We start from the raw sequence: 22,359 nt of genomic DNA, 5'->3' as shown, positions 1-22,359 counted from the left end.
ATGTGCCTGTGTGCACAGTGTCAATGAGTGCATGCACATATGCGTGTGTGAATTTGTAATTGCATACACGCGGGCACGTGCATAGAAAGCTGCACTGAAAAGTTTGAAAGACAGCTATTGCTGTGTGGTCTGGGAATATGGCACCCTCAAGCATGTTAAAGCTCATTTAGTCTGCATTCATAATCACTCTGAAATCTGTTACCTGTGCTTCCAAGGCCCAAAGTGAAATCTCTCTGCTGAGGAATGATTTCTTAGGCTATCAGCTTTGCCACCGACTTAAAATAAATAAATAAAACAGACACTAGTGGGAATGAGAGACGATACGAGGGAGCTGCTATTCATTTCCTCCACAGGTTGGCTATTGCATGAAAATTAAAAAGATAACAATACTCCTAAAACGGTTGGTTTATTATGTAGGACAAAAAATAGATAACAATAGTCCTTAAAACTACTATTTACTCATTATGTGCCCATCACATGAATAGAAGCATGATTAGGCTTGGAAATGACTTCTTCAAACAAAAGTGCTAGTTGGTAGATTGGCTCCTTATCTTAATAAGCTATTGATAAATAGCACGCATACATACAGTAATAATCATGACCAGATTAGGCATGTCAGTTGTCCAAGGAACTGGGCGATGGGGACACAGCCAAATATGTATCGCGAAGTGGAAATTGGAGGTGTGTGTTTGTGTGTGTGTGTGTGTGTGTGTGTGCGCGCGCGCGCGCGCGTGTGCGCGTGTGCGTGCGTGCGTGCGTGCGTGCGCGTGTGTGTTTGTTTGCCTGTGCACGGCCACGAGTGTGTCAGCACATGCGTGTGCATGTGTGTGGTGAATGTGTGTGCGCGCGCCTGTGTCCCATGCCCACGCCTACAGTATATGTGCTTGTGTGTGCGTGTGTGTGTCTGAGTGCGAGTGTGTGCTGAGGGGGCTGCTGAGAGCCGCCAAATGAAAAGCACGCTATGGAACACCATGCCAAGGGAGCGAAATTACATCTCCATTCTACTGAATGGCCCGCAGCTCTTCTTGTTCCCCTTTTTCTTTCTCTCTCTCTGCTCTGTCTGTCTCGGGCAGATGCAGCAGTGACAATTTTTTAATTGGCATCGCCCAACGTCATGCATATTCATGTTTTGGTGCCACCCTCGGTTCTGACTGACTGGCTACAGATACTCATCATCAATTCAAGGCGAAACACAAAAGTGTGATTTGAGTGTGTGTGTGTGTGTGTGCTGTGTGCGTGTGCGTGTGCGTGTGTGTGTGTGTGCACGCTAGTGTGTGTGTGTGTGTTCAAGCACAAATGTTTTGTGTATTTGTGTACTTTTGCGTTGAGTATGCCCCTGTGGCCCTACCTGAATGTGCAATATGTCCTTTTGTTAGTTTGCCATAATCATAGTGCTGCTAATAGACTTTTAGTTTTATAGTTCTTAGGAAATGGAAATCATTAGTCTTATTATTTTGATTTATCCCGCAGTAAAAGTCTGCTCCAACAATCTCATTTGGTAATACAGTCAGCGGCAGTGGATGGGAAGCAGATTAACGCCTCTTGTATATATCCCCTTGTAATGGCAGAGAGAGAGAGACAGAGAGGGAGAGAGACAGACAGACAGACAGCGAGAGAGAGAGAGAGACAGAGAGAGACGGCGAGAGAGAGAGAGTTTGAAAAATACTGCATTTAATGTGTTAGCCGTGGCTGTAGGAATAAAGTGATGTGTGGACGAGGAAGGTTATTTTAAGGATGAGAGCTCTGCTGAGCGGCAGAAGTGTACGCACGGCACGCTGCTTTCTCTGTAATGCTTTCAGCAGTGCGGTCTTGAGTCTGCATCCTCTTGCCATCTCTCAAGTAGCTGTCTGTAGATTTTTTTCCCGTCTTTGGACTTGGCAGAGACCAATATGTGTTTGCCTGTATTTCTGTCTGTCTGCCTGCCTGTCATGTCTGTCTGTCTGTCTGTTGTCTGTCTCCGTCTGCTTGTTTGCCTGTCTGTGTTGGTTCATTTCCAAGATTCAAAGTATATAGTATGGGGGACATCTGTTGAACAAACTGTAGTGGCATTTAATTGTATAGCAAGCAGTTCCATGTAGTTCCGGTCAATTATTGATATTTCCTAAACCGTGATAATCGACCCACCACCTCATTAACACTCTCCTATAGATCTCACCTTATCTCATTGTCCTTAAACATCTATAGTTTGATAATAAAAACCTCTACCCAATCCACCCATTGAACAGTAGAATTCTAGAACGTGGTTTAAGGTTTTATTTTTATTCCGGCTGCCACAGCTGTCCTTATCTATTGGACAGCTTTGATATCCACCCGTTGCTGCACATTTGCTGGAAGGGTTTCCATGTAGGCTTATAGAAAAAGCTTCTTTTTTAAGCCTAAGCTATCTGCACATATTTGAAGCCAGATATTTCCGACTAAATCAAATTGCAATTAGTTCATGATTGACTGGACATCCTCACGTCTTCTTCTCCTCTATAGTACTCGTGCAAGAATCAGTTTTGGTCACTTGTGCCGTACCGCTCAAGAGCTTATATTGACTAGCTGAGTCTTGCATCACTTGTAGAGCCAACTGAGTGATGCACAATGTCTTATTGTGTGCCCACAACACAAAACTGAAGATGCTTCTCTCTCTCTCGTTCTCTCTCTCTCTCTCTCTCTCTCTCTCTCTCTCTCTCTCTCTCTCTCTCTCTCTCTCTCTCTCTCTCTCCGTATGTTTTTGTGTGTGCGCGTGTGTGTGTGTGTGTGTGTGTGTGTGTGTGTGTGTGTGTGTGTGTGTGTGTGTGTGTGTGTGTGTGTGTGTGTGTGTGTGTGTGTGTGTGTGTGTGTGTGTGTGTGTGTGTGTGTGTGTGTGTACACACATGTGTTTGTGTAGAGGCAGTGTGGTAATTGTGAGGAGAGGATCAGTTGTGATTTGTACGGTGTCCAGGCTCATAATGAGCGCCAGGGCTAATTGCCGAATTCTTGGCCAGCCAGCCACATGTGCTTTTGTGCTCCGCAACACCTGTCCCAGTTGTTCTTTCCCATCTTCAAATCTGTTTCTGGCTGTAGCGTCAACGGCTACGGGGGGGATGGCGAGTTGGCTGGTTGGCTGGTTGGTTGGTTGGGTGGGAAAAAAAAGAGTGGCCATGGTGGGCGTTTTTGGAAGCTTCGATTGCCAGCAGGCAATTAAGCTAGCTGGGGGAAGGCTTGCAGTGGAGTGGCTCGACAGCTCTCTCTCTCTTACAGAGAGACAGGGATGCCAGATGAGGCTGATGATTTCCAGCCCAAAAAATGCTCAAAACCCGCCTGGAAACACAAAGTCCCGCCCAATTCTATTGATTTCTATGGTAAAAATGTTGCCGTTTTTTCTGCTAAATGCCATTTTTACCCACACACGGCCATCCTAAGCAGCCCAATTGGGCGGGAAACAGCCCAATCTGGCAGCAGTACCGAGAGAACCTGCTGACACGATTGCATGGAGCCAGCCGAGGCTGCTTTGCTCTGCCCAGCCGAGCCCAGCCCAGCCGAGCCCAGCCTCTCTCGCTCCATCTCCCCCACTTACACATATTAATGTGCTATCAAGTCCGCCCGGAATGTACTTCCTTCCTTCGTCTGCATTATTAATGTGGCTCTTTTTAAAACAGGGAGAGACACACCGACCACTGGACGTTGGGTTTGTTTTTTGTCCCGAATATTGGTTTGGCTCCTCTCCACTCCTGCTCCACTCTGCAGGCCCCACAAATATTCATTAGCTTCAGGTTTTGAGTGTTTTAGGTAGATAAATTGAGAAATGCTGTCAGGTTGGCCCAGGTCAACCCCTAAATTCTGCCTGTGTGAAAAGCAGAGAGGTTTGCTTGCATCGTGACAAAGGGAGGTGGTCTGTGTGTTCGCACGCAGGCATACAATTGCACAAGGAAATAATTTCACGGTTATTTGTGATGTCTTGCATTCTTTGTGTTCAAATCACTGGCCTCATTGTTTCTGTCGGACAACATATTGGCCCCCGTAATGTGTTTATTTGATATAGTCGGGATTGTTCTGTGCTAACATGTACAACGGTTTAATTAAAAGGAGAAGAAAAGCCCGCATGCAAGCATAATTGAAGTGTAAATTAAATTTTTGTGTTTGCTCAGTCATGTTGCCCTGTGGGTGTGCTCCCCATTTCATTTTTACACAATCAAACTCCGGGGAGAAAAGCCTGCCGAGATGACAACTCGGAGTGCCGACCCACAGACAGCCACACGCTCGCCCATAAACAATATTAATTTCATCGCACGGGCTGAAACGCAATATTGCGTACTTTGCGACAGGGAAAAGACTCATCATTGTTATTAATATGAGGGAGTGAAAGTAATATGTGAACATTGCGCGTTGACGACGATCAGGCCCGCCGACAAGGGGGGACAAAGGGGTATGTTGTCCCGGGCCCAGTCCCGGGTCGTCATTACATTGTATGTATTGGGTAGGGGGCCCTTTCAGATTACTTTGTCCTGGGCCCAGTGAAAGCTGTCAGTGGCCCTGACTACAATACCCAAGAAGAGGATGAAGGAGGCCATTAAACACAGGCATATAGTTGCACAACTTTTGGTTGCTGCAGTATGTTTACTTTATTGGCGATGCTGGTGTTACATCTGCTATAGGAAAAGAAGAATAACATTGCATGAAAGTTGCCTACATAATGTGGTGAAATATAGTATGTATTTGATCTTCATCTAAGTCACAATTGAAGATGAACCTACTGTACGTATTATTTTGCAGACGATAACATTGCAGAATGATCTACTGCGTGAAATGTAAACTTTCTGTTGAAAACATGCACAACAGAGGCAAAAGCCTGTCTTCACACGTTCTTGCCTACTTTTCACAGACTTTCTCTCGCCGCTGTATATGCATGCCGTCTTCACACACATCTATTCTCACACCCTAATTTCACATTTATTTTTGTATGTCTCTTCGTGTGACAAATTGAATGTACAGCACCAAAACTTCACAATCCATAATAGCGTCTTCAAACATTTGTCATCAACGGCGCCACTATCAATGTTTCCAGAGTGCTAAGGATTTGGGGCCTGCCTAACTTGCTCTCCCACAGGGTGTCAGAAGTACGAACATATCAGTGTGATGGTGTGACCATGCTCCTTGTGTTGCTCCTGTTCCTCACCCAACTCCAAAAGCTGTTACTTTTGCCGTCGCTCGAGAAATGAACCCCCATTCGACCCTTGCCAGCACTGACAGTTCTTATGTGTTGAGGAGAACTGCCCGGTCAAAATGGAAGGCACATAGTAAAGAGATGTGAAGCATGCGATTTCAACCTTGTCAAGTCTAGGAGATGACCTCAGTGTTCCACTCTTGTGCCACAACAGGACTTGACATTATGCATCTTTTTTATTTTTTACTTTTTCCTCTTGATGCATTTGGATACATGACCTGTCTTATTAATTCGGGGAGTATATATCCCTGGAGGGGTAAGATGACTATATGTTTTGTTTTAGAGTCATTTACCAAAGCATTGAGCAGCTGAAGTGTGTGTGTGTGTGTGTGTGTGTGTGTGTGTGTGTGTGTGTGTGTGTGTGCGTGTGTGCGTGTGTGCGTGTGTGCGTGTGTGCGTGTGTGTGTGTGCTTGTGTGTGCTTGTGTATACCGTATACACATATACACACATATGCCATGAAAAGAAGAACAAGGTGCCCAGCTGATGATAGAGGTCATAGCATCACTGGCAGTGAATGTCTGAGACTGTTTGTTTATTTATTTGCTTTGCTTGTTTATTTCTTTATTGTTTGTGCCAGGCTGTCATTTTAGACACTTTCTCAGTTCACTGCACCATCAACCCCTTGCTTCCCTCCCTCAGGAGGTTAGAGGAACACATATAAAACCGTCTTCCTTGCCTCTTGTTTTTGGGCCACTGGGTTTAAGCTGCCTGTGTGAGAAAGAAAAAAAGACCACTAAATCCTCCCAGGCTCTGTCCTCTTCACGACAACATTGCCAGTGGAACTTCAAACTGTTGGACTTGGAAGACACCGTGACCTTGGGTCACTGCCTCAAGGACTACTCAGTTCAGCCCTAGGCCTTTGATTGTCAAAAAGCAATTAGTCCAAATTTGGTGTGATGTTCATGCCTCCCTTAAGTTCAGAATAGCAGCGTTTTTTTTTAAGAAAAAAGTTTTGTTTCTAGCTGCCAATGTTGTTTTAAATACCATTTCTAACAACAGAGATTATTCTTGTTGGCAATTAACTGCATTGAATAGCATGGGTGGGGAAATAACATCAATCTTTTGTACCAAGGTCGTACTTTCTCATTATGCGTCCTTGTCGTTCAGCATCTCTTCTCTTGAAACTGTTTTTCCTGAAGCCATTTTCTCTGACGATAGTTTAGTTTATTTTGTCGAACTTGTGCACAAATGATGGATGGTGGGTGGGTGGTGTAAATTTGATGATCATCTGTACTGTAAATATAGAAGAATATGGGTTCAAATTCATACTTGACAGACATAAACACCAAGTCATCTACAGGGAATACTCCATGATGCTTTCCTCATTGGCACAGTCACAAATTAGCACATACTGGGTTTTTACTGTACACGGTATGTTTTGTGTTGACAGTCAGCACAGATGGTCCTCTTCAGCAGTTAGCTTGGATTCATGGTGGATCAGACTGTAGAGAGGTCAGCACTATTTCTGTTGTGATAATTACCTTGGGCGATTCTATTACACTATGTATTCAGTAGACCTGGTCACCATCAATGCATCATTTCTCCTTTGTAGGCAGTCATTTCCTGATTTGTTTGCTTAATACTTATTACTGACTTCGGTAACACTTTACTTGACGCCGGCGTCATACGGATGACATAACAGTGTCATAATAATGTCAAAACAGTGTCATGACACAGTCATGAGCAAGTTATAAACATGGTGTCAGTGTCAAGTGTGTTATGGTCATGAAAAGTTGACATTGTTAGTAGAGATGTACAGGATCCAAGATCCGGTTCCGGATCCGGCAGGATAATAGGGTTTTTCAGACTATCCGGATCCGGCAGGATCTTAAGCAGTGGATCCGGTATTCGGCAGTTACCTAAAAATCAGGATCTGGGGCATCTCTACTTTTTATGTAGCCTAGGCTTTTCAGTCAGTCTTTCACAACCCCAATCGCTGCATGGAGTGAAAGCCCTTTGGAAGCGGCCATTGAAGGCAGTGTGGCAGTAAGCCAATGAGTCTTAAAAATAGTTTGCGCCAACGTAATAAAAAGGGCCCATGTGTGCGAGTTGGCTATGTGTTTCAACCCTTTTGTAGGATCCGGTATCCGGTTCCGGATCCGGCAGGATCTTAAGCAGTGGATCCGGTATCCGGCAGGATCCTAAAAAACAGGATCCGGTACATCTCTAATTGTTAGGGCTGTCTTTGCCATAACCGTATGTCACTTCATAATAAAGTCATAAAATGTTTGTGATATTGACAAACTGTTGATGACACATGAATGACTGCATTATGACACTTTTATGACATTGTTATGTCATGCGTATGACACCTGCATCAAGTTAAGTGTTACCCTGACTTCAGTGTGTTTGTACTATAGTCAGACAGTGTTCCTGTACCCTGACAGTCATTAATGTGAACAGTAGAGAGCAACACTCTTTCGAACACTCTTTCGGAAACCTATTGTCAAGAGCACCTCACCTTGGTCCGCATGGTTGTTGGCAAGCTCCCCGCACACCTTCCGACTTTGGCATACGAGCATGTTAAGGAAGGCATGGTGTAACACTGGCCTCTCTCCGTAGTGGAGCAAGGGTACTTTCAGGGGAATCAAAAGGACATCCAGATATCACGTTTTGTGGTTCATTGCCAAGAAACAACAAAACAAGGGCCTCAGGGTTGTTGGGAAACTTTGCTGGGCCAAATGGGTCACATGGCCAATTGCAAGCCAGCAAAGCAACACCCGGTAAGGTGTCCTTGACCAACTAATGGACTGTCTAGATGTGCACACATAAACTTCTTTCCTTACTTAACCCATTAGGAGCTAGCCAGTCTAACAAAATAACAGGATTGTCAGTGGTGTTAAATGTATATATTGAAGGTAAATACCCATGTTCACACATCAACCACATCCACATATTACACAACATCATTATTTTAGGCATGATTATAACAGTCATTATGAAGCCATATGGCAGAACACGTGTGAATATGCAGTTCTAGATAGCTGAAAGGGTGACGCAAGTCCTTGGATTAATACAGCATGTTCTCAGTAGAAAAATGAGAGGGGGAAAAGATGCCTTGGGAAAAAGTATGCCTTGGTCTTAACTCTGTGATCCATTTCATTGTTCTCTTCCTCAACACAGAGTCTGAGGGCAGTAAAGACGACATCATTTGTCTATTGTTTTATGAAAGCTCTCATATCCCTGAACTTCTTCAGAATAATCAGAATGTCTACCTTTTTTTTCCCTCTCTCCGTACTTTTAAAGAATGTCTCCGGAGCCCACTACATTGTGCTTTGAGTCATCTTTTGTATTCTCTGAGGCTTTCATTGTTGAACTGCGCTCTCAGAGCAGTCATCTGTCAAATGTTTTATAAAGGCGTTTTGTGAAGTGTCAGACAGTGGGTGATTGAGTGTGTTTATGTATTCAGGACGTTTTGCCTTGATGCGGTAGATAGAAGAAGGAAGGTCTTGAAGGTACAACTGTGTGTGTGTGTGTTTATATATATATATATGTGTGTGTGTGTGTGTGTGTGTGTGTGTGTGTGTGTGTGTGTGTGTGTGTGTGTGTGTGTGTGTGTGTGTGTGTGTGTGTGTGTGTGTGTGTGTGTGTGTGTGTGTGTGTGTGTGTGTGTGTGTGTGTATGCACGTCAGACAATTCAGATTAGGCATTTGGGCCTGACTGGTATACGTGTGCCGTAGCGACTATCGCCTATTTAGCACTGTAGACCATTCAGGTTAAAGTCGTGACAAACTACCCACCAGCCAGCTGTCGAATAGATTTTGTGTTGTACTTCATGTACCCACATTGTTGTGTTACTGTATTAGTGCACCTTATTGTTTGCTATTGAAATTTTATTTGACAGGATAGTCTTTGCCATGTGGCTGCAGCACTACTGCACGTGTTTCTAGAATACAACGTTGTTGTTTTTTTTTTTCCGTACCCGCCACTATGCGCTGCATGTAGCAGTGTCTGCAACTCAGTCCGACGTGTGAAATCGGCAGAGCACACACCCTTTTTCAAAACAGCCCCTGGGCTTTTTTTCTACTATTAATGATGTGCATATCCCAGATAACCAGTGTAATTACGACAGACCTGCTAATTTGATAGGATTTGCTGCTGACATAAACAGTGGTTATACTGATTAGGGGTGCAATTTACTAAGTTCCACCTCCCAGGCAAGATCTGAGAAAAATAATTAATTACACTAAAAGATGAATATTGTCAGTGCAGCAACATCCCATGTACAATATTATTAAGCAATGTGCTAGTGAAAGTCAGTGAATCGGCATAACGTGTTCCCAGCAGTTTATCTTGCTAGTTTTATGAACACAGGCAAGAGTGGTATCACACCCTCATATCATTAGTTATCAACTCCAGATGACTTCATTCATCTCTGAAGCTCCCTGTAGTTGTTAGTATCTGCATGGATGTAATTTGTTTTATTACCACCCACCCACCACTTTTACTGGTAAATGTTATGTTACTGGTAGAAAGATAAGAGACAGGGATGACTTTGCATATTTGTGCTCATTTTAGCACAATTTATTTGAACATTTTGACATGCACTGTAAAGACACTGCTATGATTTTGAGCATAACTGTACATGTCAATGGGAGAGCACACATAGCCCTCGCATTGGGCCAATGTTTTTAGCACCACACATTGCTACAGTACTTGGTCTGTGGGAAACTCTGCTTCCCATCATCCACATTCCCATTCCACAGCTGTCTGGCCATGTTACATTGATTGGATGGCAGTAATTAGCATGCAGAAAGGGTGCTTCCTTTTCCTTGTGCTTTTATTCTGGGACATACCACTCTGCAGCCATGTTGTACGCAGGGAAGCCGACACCGGCGGACAAAGGGGTCAGTTGCCCCAGGCCTAGAAGGAGTGTGGCCCCAGAATCGGATCCCCATTATAATGTATGTATTGAGTGTGGATACCTTTTAGATAACTTTGTCCCAGGCCTGGCCAAAGCTGTCAGCGACCCTGTTTGTGTGTATCTGGTGCACACCGGCACACATGATGAGAGAGAGAGAGAGAGAGAGAGAGAGAGAGAGGCTTGGAAAAGTGCAGCTCCCCCCTTGATGTGTTGTGTCAGAACAACGGCCTGCATGTTAATGAGCATGGGCCTTATGTGGTACAGCACGTGGCAGCCAAATCTTTGTGGTATACTGCCAGGTGGTCTGTTAAAGTCTTAAGCTGGTGTTGCTCCGCAAGAATAGGTGGGATAAAAGAGAGGCTGGCTTTGATAACTGACATGAGGGTGACAAGACAATCTGTTCCTTCAATCACTTTGATATATGCTTGCATGATGTCATGCTTACAAATATATAATTGCTTATTTTCCGGATGGATCTATATACATGAAGCCCATTCTGGTTTGCTCTGATGGAACACTTCATAATATAGGCTACATGTGTGCAGTTGTAATGTTCTTGTATATTTTACATTATTTATTTTGCATTTTAGCTGTGTTTCATAAAGCAAAGTTTTGCATGCACTTTCATAGGTTACGAAGAGACAGAACAATTCATTGCTGTAAATATAGAACAAGTCTACCGGGTACATCTCCGTGCTTCATGTATTAAGAAGGCTTTCTCTGAGACAGGTTTTATTTATGCATTATATATTCTTTTATTTTTTTCATCATCCGAGTTTGTCTATGCGATTACATTAGCGCGCTGCCTGCAGGATAACTCAAGGATCATGACCAGTGCAGTCCGTTTATTTATTTATTTATGTATTGCTTGTATTTTTGTCAACTGTGTATGCTTCCAACTGACATGTCTTGCCCTCTAATCATGTCTGTACTTCGTGCTCTGTTTTTGTGCTTGAGGAACTCTGCCTCAAACGGGCGAGGGCACAGAAGGCTATGCTCCTCCTCTTTCTGATGGTTCAATGATCCTTCGTGCTCTCTTGTGTTGTGGCCAGGATATATTTTTTGATCAGTGAGAGATTTCGGAACACATTATTTCAGTAAAGTTTAGGAGTTGTTGTTTCTAAATGGTTTAAATCGCTTGAAGCATGCAGAGCAACATGGATTTGTCGGTGCATTTTTGTACTGTTCCATTGTCACTCACTGTATAAATGTTCAGATGCACAAGTGTCTTTTTCCATTTTGGAAAAGGTTGCAAAATGTCCAAGTATTGTGTGCAAGTATTGCACTGTGAAGGTAAGTATCATCATGATTTTAAAATAAACTAGAAATGCTCTCAGAGAGTGCAGACCTCCACCAAGAAAGCTGTTTGATAGAACATTTGACTATGTCACACACCCTGTATATTTTTTCAAGTCTTTCTGTCTGGTTTTTGTGGAGTTAGAAACTGGAATATCACCTTTTTCCCTATCCCGCAATGGGGAATAATCTTTTAAAAAATTCTTGGATCCAAATTGTGATCCGGATCACCACCAAAATATGATCACTTTGTGCCTTTTGTCATTTCCAACAACTCCACAAGATTTAATCAAAATCTGTGCATAACTTTTTGATTCATCCTACAGACAGACAGACAGGCAGACAAACCAACGCGACTGAAAACATAACCTCTTTGACGGAGGTAATGAATCAAGGCACAGTCTAAGCAGAGGTGGACTGACAACAGCTAATGCACAGTCACTGACTGTTGGTGATGCAAACAGGCCTGTGTGCAGGCACTTTTGCGTTTAGCTCACTTCCTCTTGGGTGTAAGAAATTGCTCCTCCTTTACTCTGAGAGATGACAGCCGTCAAGGACCAGGGCTGTTGAGCTGGTGATGAGTGCCCTTGTAAAGTGGCAGCACCTAAATTTTTGCCTGACTTGACATGGAGACTGTTATTTAAAAGGACTAATTCACAAATGAGTACATGCTCTGGCTGAACACTTAAGTGTTTTTTTACATTGAAAGGGATGCACTATTATTTACTTCGACATGGAGTAGATTTGGGTAGTATCCCAGTGGCTAGGAGAGTGACTGCTCCCGGCCAGTGCAAGTCAGTGTTTCATCTAAAGAGCTAAAGGCTATGCTTATCAAAGCGGTTCCTCCCTTCTACTTGGTTCTGTGTTTTTTTCTGTCAACAGTCAAATAAAATCAGCCAAGCATCTTCCTCCAGGCCTTAAGACATCTTTTTATACTTTTCACTTTATGTCAGCCCTCAAATAGCAACCTAGAATTAGGCCCATTAGCGAAGAAGAGCATTCCTTCTGCATTGAATGGCTAATGCTTTGGACGGCATTGATTTTGTATGAAGTAAATGCATTTAAGAGTAATTTCGGTACCAATCACTCCAATCTAGGGAGCGTTTTCAAGAGCTTTCTTAACCTTGTTTCATAGGCAATGAGATCTTTTACTTTTCTGGTTGATTCCTTTGATGTTGTTAGCTCAGGTACCGCTAATCTGTTTCCGGGTAAGGTGCAGAAGTCAGGCATATGCATTTTAATTAAAGAATGTGTATCTTTTCCATTGTTCTTTATTTTTTGCTAATACAAATATAAAATTAGCTCCAGGTGTACAGCCATCCATACGATTGCATTTTGATATGCTTATTTATTTCTTGTTTGTTCTGTCCCAAAACTACCTCTTGCTTTTTAGGTAGGTCTGATTCTTAATACTTATCTTACACTTTCAGACATTTCTATCACATTGTGTATGGGCATGGATAAACTGTTTCAAGTGATTTGGGAGACACTAAATTATGTTAATACCCTTCAGAAAGTGTACTTTCATTCGAGGAGCTGGGGATGAATGTATAGTAATAATAATAATCATCATTATCATCGTCATCATCAAGATATTGTCATATTCCTTGCTATGCTTTGATGGCAATAATTATAGCATACTCGCCACTGGCTCCCAGTTACAGTCAACGGTGAAGGTCCCACATAAAACAGCTTAAAGGTCATGTCAATTGTATGCATGGCCAGTCGACCTTGGGCGTTGTGGTGTTTGTGTTCACTAGAGCTCCTCGGACACCTAGCTTAATGGCCGTTCCCTGTGCCGCAGCCAACTGAAGACACATGAGAGATGAGAAAGACGAGAGAAAGTCTTTTCTGATCTCATCCGAAATGCAGCCTCTTTTTATTTGCGCCATAAATCCAGCGCTCAGGTTTGCCAGCTTTTAAAAGGCCCGGTAATTCATGTCTGAGCGGAGAGGCCATAAATTTTAACACCGGTGTGTTGTGGCCTGTAATAACGGGCCTAATTTATGCTGATGTTGTGCTATAAAGTGTTTACGGAGGCTGTTAGCCATCACGTGTGTTGTGTTGATATCAGAAGTGTCATAAACCATCTTTGAAAAATATTTTTAGACGCACTCGAAAAAAAAGAAACAGCTGGCATGCTTGCAACAGGTAAAGTTTAAACGAAAAGTTTATGGCAGCTACCTCCTAATGCACGTCGACATCATTTCACCACTATTGTTTTTCACCTGAAATTGCATAACAATTATTCACTGAAACAGACGTCAAATAATAGAACGATGATCATTGTTTTAAAACGGGGAATCGGTCAAAAGAGGGAAAACGCGCACACACTCTCACGCTGCTTTAAGGTAGTGATCTGACCTTGATTTGTCCACAGTAGTGTGTCATCAGTATGCCTCTGAGCAACAGTGGTTGGGCTGGATTGATTTGCACTCTAATTCCCCCAGTTGTACACAAGGGCTCTGGATCTCAGCGGAGCTTGTCTGAGGTATGTGGAAGAGGAGATGGACTTTGAAGTGAGTTTTAGCTGACAGAAAACCCAGCTGGATCCATACTCTTCCCACATGTCCAGCCTTTGCCCTCCTACCCCAGAGTGAAAGGCTCTTATCATTAGAAAGGGTGGTGGAGGGAGAGTGGGATGGGGGGTGGGAGGGGGTCGGGCACTGAACTATGGGAAAGTGATGACCATGCACACTGCTCCGGTGCAAAGGGGCCCGAGGGCTTTGCTCTGACGGACGAACTTAGCACCTTAATGCAAATTCGACGCCCAGTTGTGCCGATCATCTTTGTGCGCGCAGGCGATTACGGTGGAGAAAGTACTTCACTTACTGTAGCTCCATCCACTTTTATGCTTCCAGGCTCTTTTTTCCTTTGCTATTATGCATGGTGTAAGAGACGCAGGGCTATGTGTAAAATAGTAGCAATGATGTTTATATCATGGACCATTATATGCTTAAACATTCAACACGCTAATAGTTTTATACTGTTAATTACTGTATGACTGGAGTGACTGAGTAAGGAGAAAATACATATTTATTTTATTCTGTTTCTATTGTGGAAATATGTGCATTAAAAGGCAGTAGGAATTCATTTCATTAAGTAGACTTAATGCATTTAAACTTATATTCCATGTCGATTACTTCAGAAAATCGTGCTCGCATATGTTTTCTTATGACATTGTTTTGGTGCAGTTTAATATACATGCAAATTCCTCCGAGGGGACGTTTTAGTTTATCATATTTTAATTTCACAGGCGTGCATATTGTTTCACGGTGGCCAAATCACTGTGGTCTCGGCTTAGCAACAGTTACACCTTGGATCGTTTCAAAAGAAGAACACAATATTTCATGATAAATAATAAACATGGCAGATGGTCTTTGTAATGACTTCTCATTACTGCTCAACATCTGTTGTATTTAAACGTTTTCACGGATGAATTTGACTTGTCATGATGATTTGTTGCTTATTATATGTATACATGTTTTATGCACTTTGAATACAGTATCTGGGTCTGTGTTCCTCAGAAAACCTGTATTTGCCTCAGTTGTTTGCACATTTCCTTTCTCCTTTTGGGTGTGTGTTTTTATCCTGACAGGTGTTTTGCTCTTAAAAACATACAGTATGCCTTGAGTAATATTGGACAAATTTTGACACTGTTCTTGACCACAAAGAAGAATCCCAGTCCCTTATTTGACATAAGGATGATGTAGGCAGACCTAGTGCATATGGTAGTGGCGGGTAAAATGACCACCCCTAGGCTTCAGTTTTACCACAGGACCCCAAGGGGACAGGGGGAGTGGGGGTGGGGGGGGGGGTGGGGGGCTGGGGAGCATGTCTCACATGATGAGTGGATGTCCACAAAGACCCGTCATGCTACTGCAAGCAATGTAAGAGACTTCCTGGCTGTGGCCTTGATGGGGAACACTTCGACATCGCCTTGCAACAATACATTGACAGCCATGCCTTCCGAAACACCCAAGGGAGTGTGTCCACCCAGCTCCCCCAGACACTACTTATAGGGGAATGAGAGGCTCATATGACCTGACACCAGAGCTTCGTAGGACTGTTTATTTTGTCTAAGGTCTAAAAGCGGGCAAAGGTATCACCGCAATGTCTAGTTGACACCGTAGCGGAAATCCTCCAGCGGACACTGCTGTATAGCAGATATCCTCCACCGCTCTCCTTTTTGCTCACACTGGCCAAGGATGCCTCTGTGATCTCTTTTATAGAGTGGGCTGTTATCACAGAGGGCAATGGCTCCTCGAAGGCCTCCTAAGCGGGATGTATGGCATTGTTGTAGCTAGCAGGAAGAGCCTCTGTTCGACCATTGTGGAAATGAGAACCCGATGTCTCAAGAATACAAACAAGAAAACTTTTTTTGTCTGCCTAGCATAGCCAACCTGGGCATAAAAACACAGTGCATCGTGTTGGCCAGCTAAAGTAAGCAGTACAAATAGATATATGTGACGGCAGCCAACACTTTTTATAGTGTGGCATATTTTTTTCATTGAAGTAGGGAAGGAGGCTCGGAGGAAGCCATGAATGTCGCTCTGATGTTAAGTGCATGGTTATCGTTACTGCCATTTTCACCATGGCAACATCTTAGTTGTCACACTGTTTTTTTACAGTGTGTGTGTCCAGTGCAGAATTCAGAGGTCAAATGGGTACTAAGCGTTGAAGGCAGCATTTTTCTGAGCTGACTGTTTGTAACATCAAGACAAGTATAATTACAGTCACTTGGCAGTGGCTGTTAAAGGATTATGCATGGAAATGTTGAACCAGGAATGCTGCAATGTAATGTAAAGTCATAAGTAAAAGATAGTGTAGATGGCAGAAGAGTACCTTTGCAGGGACAAGAAACAGTCTTATTCACGCCATCCCTAATAACCATTCCCCCTCTTATTCTGTCAACAAAACACTATTCTCTCTCTCTCTCTCTCTCTCTCTCTCTCTCTCTCTCTCTCTCTCTCTCTCTCTCTCTCTCTCTCCCTCTCTCCCTCCCTCCCTCTCTCTCTCTCTCTCTCTCTCTCTCTCTCTCTCTCTCTCTATAACACAAACGAGACACAAAACTTCCCACATGACACACACACACACACACACACACACACACACACACACACACACACACACACACACACACACACACACACACACACACACACACACACACACACACACACACACACACACACACACACAGTGGCCAGCAGACAGCATGAGCAGCGTTTTATTTAATAAGACAGTTGTGTTGATTGCTTTTGATGACTGAGATAGAGAGTGATTAATTAATTTTCCAGAAGAATGGAGAGTATGAGAACTGACTCTAATCTTGTCAGCGGTGTCTGTGTGTGTGTGTGTGTGTGTGTGTGTGTGTGTGTGTGTGTGTGTGTGTGTGTGTGTGTGTGTGTGTGTGTGTGTGTGTGTGTGTGTGTGTGTGTGTGTGTGTGTGTGTGTGTGTGTGTGCGTGCGTGTGTGGGCCAGTTCGGTGTCTCACAAATCCTAGATTGTTTACACGAGACTGCCATCTTTCTGAGCAAGCGTGGCTAGCCTGCGCTAACCCACCATTAGAGTCTGGGCTGTGATGTCAGGGAACAGGGCTCAGCACCTAATTGCACTGTGTAATCATTACCAAACGCACAGTCGCTAATTAGGCTATCAGCTGCTTGAAAAGAGTGGTATTTTGCCAATTATGCACCTTGGTCTACTCTAGGCCCTCTTCTGAATGTAAACATGCCACGCAAATGGCATTCAACCATTCAGATGTGGTTTTAATCTTTTGTAAGTAACCTTGGATAAAAGACCAAATGTAATATAGTGATATTACAAGAAAAAGACCCCCTTTCCCTTCTAGAGAACCACAGTATTTAGAGAGGCTTCTTAGGAATGGCAGCCATTTTACACACTGTTCACAAGCACCACTAATGGCGAAAAGCAGTGCAGAATGATGTTTTATTTTTCTCTGTCACTCAAAAGGATTGTGAAGTGCCACTCAAACCTGGGCCGGTTCATGACTTCGACAGCACTGCGGATCTTTCTGAGCTTTGCCCTGCTCTTCTGTCTCCTGCATAATTGCTGTCAATTTCACCTGGACTTTTATGCCGCTTGCTTTTTTTGTGGGTCATTTCCATATTTGCTGTGTAATTGCCAGCCCTCTTGGCTACATACCACTATGCCCCTGCCCTCACCTTCCGTGTCACGTACAACTATGTCTACCCCATTATCCACACCAACTCTGTTGTGACCGTGACCTAAAGTTGCTAACTTCTTTTTCTTTTACCAGAAATGAAAAAAAAGAATTCAAAAAACATTCTTCTACCTCTTACTTGGCATGTATTGCTTACTCAAGCCAGGCAAAATCTTGACTAACAGTTTTAGATTATATCTTTTCACTTGTAATCGTGGTGTTTAAAGGGAAGAAATAATGTTTTGTTGCTCCATTGCATTTTAGATATTTTTTTTCCCATGCTAGCCATATTTTAGGTTGGAATCTGTGCTGTCCATTTTACATTAGATCACAATGCTCAACGTTCTGGCATATGTGCAGTGCTTCTGTAAAATAGAAGTAGTGTATTTGCTGTTATGGTATTGCTTGTAAGCTGTAAGACAAGAATGTAAAAAAACGAGTGGGTCTCTCAGATGTTCCTATGTGCCTGACTCTTTTAATTTTACCCACTGTTTTCTTTGTTCAAAGTTTCCTTAGAAGTTCCAACGCTATCTCATACTTTTGATGGTTTTTGCTCTTTGTACTGTATCTTACGTTTGTATGATACAAAATAGTCATTGTAAAATATAATATAGGCCTAATTGTTTATCTAGTATTAATGCATTTTATAATGACGAAATTATCATTTTCATGTCTGTGACCTGGGTGAAATTTAATTAGATGTGGTTGGCACGAGCCTATATTTCAGTCCGAATGAATGTACATATCTGAGCAAGACTGCATTAGAAATCACAGAGTATGTTTGCTGGCCCACATTGTGAATATTGTAGTGTATGAAATCATGTGCATCACGGAACACAAAAGTGAACCATCTAAACAGAGACATTCATTATTATGGTAATCTGATCCCTTAATAGCTTTCCATTTTACAAACACGGTTGTACAATTTGTCTAATTAGTTGTTTTTTTCTCTTTACCTGAGCTCTCAGACTTGGGGGAAAAAAAGGAAAACCATTTTAATAATAATGTGCTTTGATGTAGATACAATGCATTTCATGAATGGATTCTGGTGCGCACGCTCTGTGTAGGTGATTCCTGCTGAGGACATTATGAACCTCGTTTACTGCTGTGCAGCTACTCCCTAGCAACAAATTAACAGGGAAAACTGTTATTGTCTTGAGGTTTTTGAACATTGTGTGGAGGCACAGTAGAATTTACATGTTTTCATGCAACTGTTGACTAAATGGTAGCTAACTGTTGACTAACACTTGTGCTAAATGGCAGATAAATACTACTCATCTCTCTGCTGGCTATTTTAACTACTGTACAATATAGTTCTTTTTCAGAACTGATCCATATAAATCTGAATTTAAATTTACATTATATACAGCTGAATAGCAAAGCAAACATTAAAAGTATTTACTTACCTGCCTTGACTCACATATGAACTTAACTGCCATCCCATTCCTAATCCCTGGGGTTCAATATGATGTCAGTCTACCTTTTGCTGCTGTTACAGCTTCAACTCCTCTGGGAAGGATGTTCACAGGGTTGAGGCGTGTGTTTATAGTTTGTTTTTTACCATTCTTCCAAAAACACATTGGTGAGGTCACACACTGATGTTGAATGAGAAAGCATGGCTCTCAGTCACCATCTTTGTCTCAGTCTCAGTCTCTCTAATTCATCCTAAAGATGTTCTATAGGGTTCAGATTAGGACTCATCCATACTCATCCATACCATACCCTGTCATCCATGTCGTGCTTTTTGTACTGATTGCAGTTCTGTATCCTGATTCTCCAAGCAAGGTCCATAAAGCAGGTTAGCAAATACTTTTTGGTCATATAGTGTATTTGTATGTTGTTGCAATGACTACTCCAGTTCCTACACCAGCTCCTTTCCCTGCTTAGTCATGATGTATGTATTGTGTGTACGTGTATTTGAAAGCGCTTTGAATTCAACTTCATACTGTAGTTGTGATACTGCGCTATGTTGTATTGTATTGTATGATTGCAGACATTTATTAGAGCCACATGCGTGCATGCATCGTAATTAATGGCTGAAGAGATGTAGAGACTCTGACCGAAAATTAAAGCCAAACCGGCGTCAGCCATGTTCTTTATTTATATGTTTACTTACTAGATTATTTATTTATGTCACAAAAATTTGAATTAATTAAAGACAGTGTGAGGCTAATGGAAGAAGGATCGTCATTAGTGTGGAGAAAGTCTACAAAAAAGTAGACTTTATTGTCTTAAGAAAACAAGGCTATCGATTACAAGTCTCGGCATTCGGTACAAAGAGATTTATGGTGCAGACTATGCAAGTGAGTTTGCCTAAGCTTGCTCTCTGGACTCCAAGCAGTAACAGTCTTCCCCTGTTAAATGCCTTGCGTTCATTATGTGCTGGTGCCATACTTAGAATGATGTTTATTTAAAGATATACAGGCCATTATACGTAAGACTCTCAGTCAATAGTCATGATTAGAACGACGGGACGTCAGTCATGTTTAAAAAACCGAACCCTGGCTCGGAGCAGCATTCATTAATTACCTGAGCTGCGTGAGGAGACTTGAGAAGCATGACAGCACAGCGGTTCTTTTTTAAAAATTTTGAAAATATATTTTTAGGGGCTTTTATGCCTTTATTTGATAGGACAGTCTGAGATGGTGACAGGAAGCGAGTGGGACAGAGAGACGGGGTGGGATCGGGAAATGACCCCGGCCGGACTCGAATCGGGGTCCCCGTGGGCATGCAAGCCCAAATGTGGGGGGCTTAGCGCGCTACGCGACAGCGCCCCCCTGCATGGCCGTTCTGAACCATTTTATCCGTGTTTTATTGTAGTAATTTTAGCACACCCCCCCTCCACCTACCCTGCACCTCATCGCTATTTGGTGTAACCACTTGTCTCCGATTTCTGCTGTATTTCACCCAGTAACATTTTGCAATTAAATAATCCTCATTGCTAAATAATCCTCATTTTGGCACTCAAAAATATTGTACATAGCACCAAATGTAGGTGGTGTGAGGGTGTGAAGGACATTTAGAAATCCAGGAGACAAGGATATTTAATAATTTCCTAGTCCAAGTTCTCATAAACATGTCCAATGGAATGGGTTTCCTCGCATTATCTTTTGCGTTAGAAAACTGAGGGGAGGGGACCTGGATTTAGCCCCCCCCCCAACAAAAGTGACACACAAACTTGAATCAAACTACGCGAAATGGCTGAGTGATTATGCACAACACGGCTGGAAATTCCAGAAAAGAGTATGGTAGCCTCAAGGCATGAATCCTTCATAATCCAGCATTGACCAAAATGCAAAATGCACTGGCATGTCGGCATGCTAATCATTGTCTTGGTTTTATGCTCTCTGTGTGTTAGACATTGTTATGTCTTCACACCACTGAAAATAATTCCTCTTTTTGAAATCCACACACACACACACACACACACACACACACACACACACACACACACACACACACACACACACACACACACACACACACACACACACACACACACACACACACACACACCTCTCTCTCTCTCTCTCTCTCTCTCTCTCTCTCATCCCCCTCTCCCACTCTCTGTGGAAAGAGCTGTCGTTATGTCGTTCCTTTACTTATTTCTGTCAGAACACATGGGTGTGTATTGCTTCTTATTCCATCATGGTGACTTTGATTTGGTACATTATGTAGTCGGCTGAGTGCTGTCTGGAGCACAGTGCTGCCTGGCCATTTTGTAAAATGGAGTTGATATAAAAAAAAAGACCCACCACAGTACATGCCACAGACAGACTCCTCATTTTTTTTTTACCTCTTCATTCTGGGAGTTTAATGTCATTGGCCTTATAGATCTCTCCCACTGTACCTTCTGAAGGGCAATGATAATCGATACCTGTAGAGACTCAGTCGAGGACTCCAATTCCCCATAATCAATTTTGCCATGTGCCGTAGACATATGCTACCTATCAAGTGACGCTATTAGAGTTAACAAAAACCCTATCGTCTTGGTTATATTTTGTTTTATAAACGGCTCACACAGGCATGGACGCCGCCGTCATGGATCTGTTGCCTGGGAGACAGATGGCGGGCTGGCTGCAAGAGAAACATTGCGCGGTGCAGCAGATATGACTGGTGTTGAGGGATTTCCCCCTGTACGTAATGGCGTGCCTATGCAAATGGAGGTAATATCCCACAGCCTTCCATCACGGCAAAGGTCAGAGTGACACAGTAATCAATGAGCCACCCGGGACTCCTCAAGAGCCTCCCGAGTTGTTTAAAATGGCTTCTTGGCCAGGGGATGGTCGAGAGATGGGTGTGGGGTGTGGGTGTAAAGCCTCTTTCTGTTGGTTTAGTTGGCCCGCGTCCGCAGACACTTGTTCGGCTAATCTTGTTTCAAGCGCTAATGCTTTTAGCTGGCAGTGGAGCACTAACGGGACCTGTCATGATAATGATTTATGCACACAGCCAAATTGGATCTCCCAGCGCCGGCACAAAGTTAGGAAGGTGACTCATAATATTTACCTCATTGTACATTGGGGAGCAGTGAATGAACGTTTTTGCCATTCCTTGTGAATCCTCGGTTCTGATGGCTTGGACAAAGGCTGATTGGCATGTGAGAAACCAGCACTGATATGATTTGGCAGGATCCAGGCCAAAGACCAAAGGTTTGACGAGAGAGGAAATATTGTCAAGTCTACATCAACCTGTTAAAGGGTTTATGAAACGAAAACAAAGTAAAGGAATTTGACCATTTCCAGGACAGATTCTGACAGTTCTAAGCCTTGTGAATAAAATGGGATATTGTCTGGGTGATATTTTGTCCTAAAAGTCATGTTAA

The 22,359-nt window shown here is 42.9% G+C and overlaps 1 protein-coding gene across 4 annotated transcripts in view; it reads left to right on the top strand.

Moving 5' to 3' along the window:
- The window catches only part of fhit (fragile histidine triad diadenosine triphosphatase), a 237,054-nt gene that overhangs the window by 42,925 nt on the left and 171,770 nt on the right, over positions 1 to 22,359 (top strand). Inside the window, exon 1 of one of the 4 annotated variants that reach the window (XM_063216344.1) lies at positions 19,308 to 19,335. The exons of the other annotated variants lie outside the window; for them this stretch is intronic. The gene's annotated coding sequence lies outside the window, so the exon portion shown is untranslated. Of the gene's footprint in view, positions 1 to 19,307; positions 19,336 to 22,359 lie in introns of those variants that run through there. 4 annotated transcript variants of the gene reach the window in all.

Source organism: Engraulis encrasicolus, chromosome 14 (genome assembly GCF_034702125.1).
Source record: "Engraulis encrasicolus isolate BLACKSEA-1 chromosome 14, IST_EnEncr_1.0, whole genome shotgun sequence".
NCBI classification, from domain to species: domain Eukaryota; kingdom Metazoa; phylum Chordata; class Actinopteri; order Clupeiformes; family Engraulidae; genus Engraulis; species Engraulis encrasicolus.
This window is presented reverse-complemented; position numbering and strand designations above follow the sequence as displayed.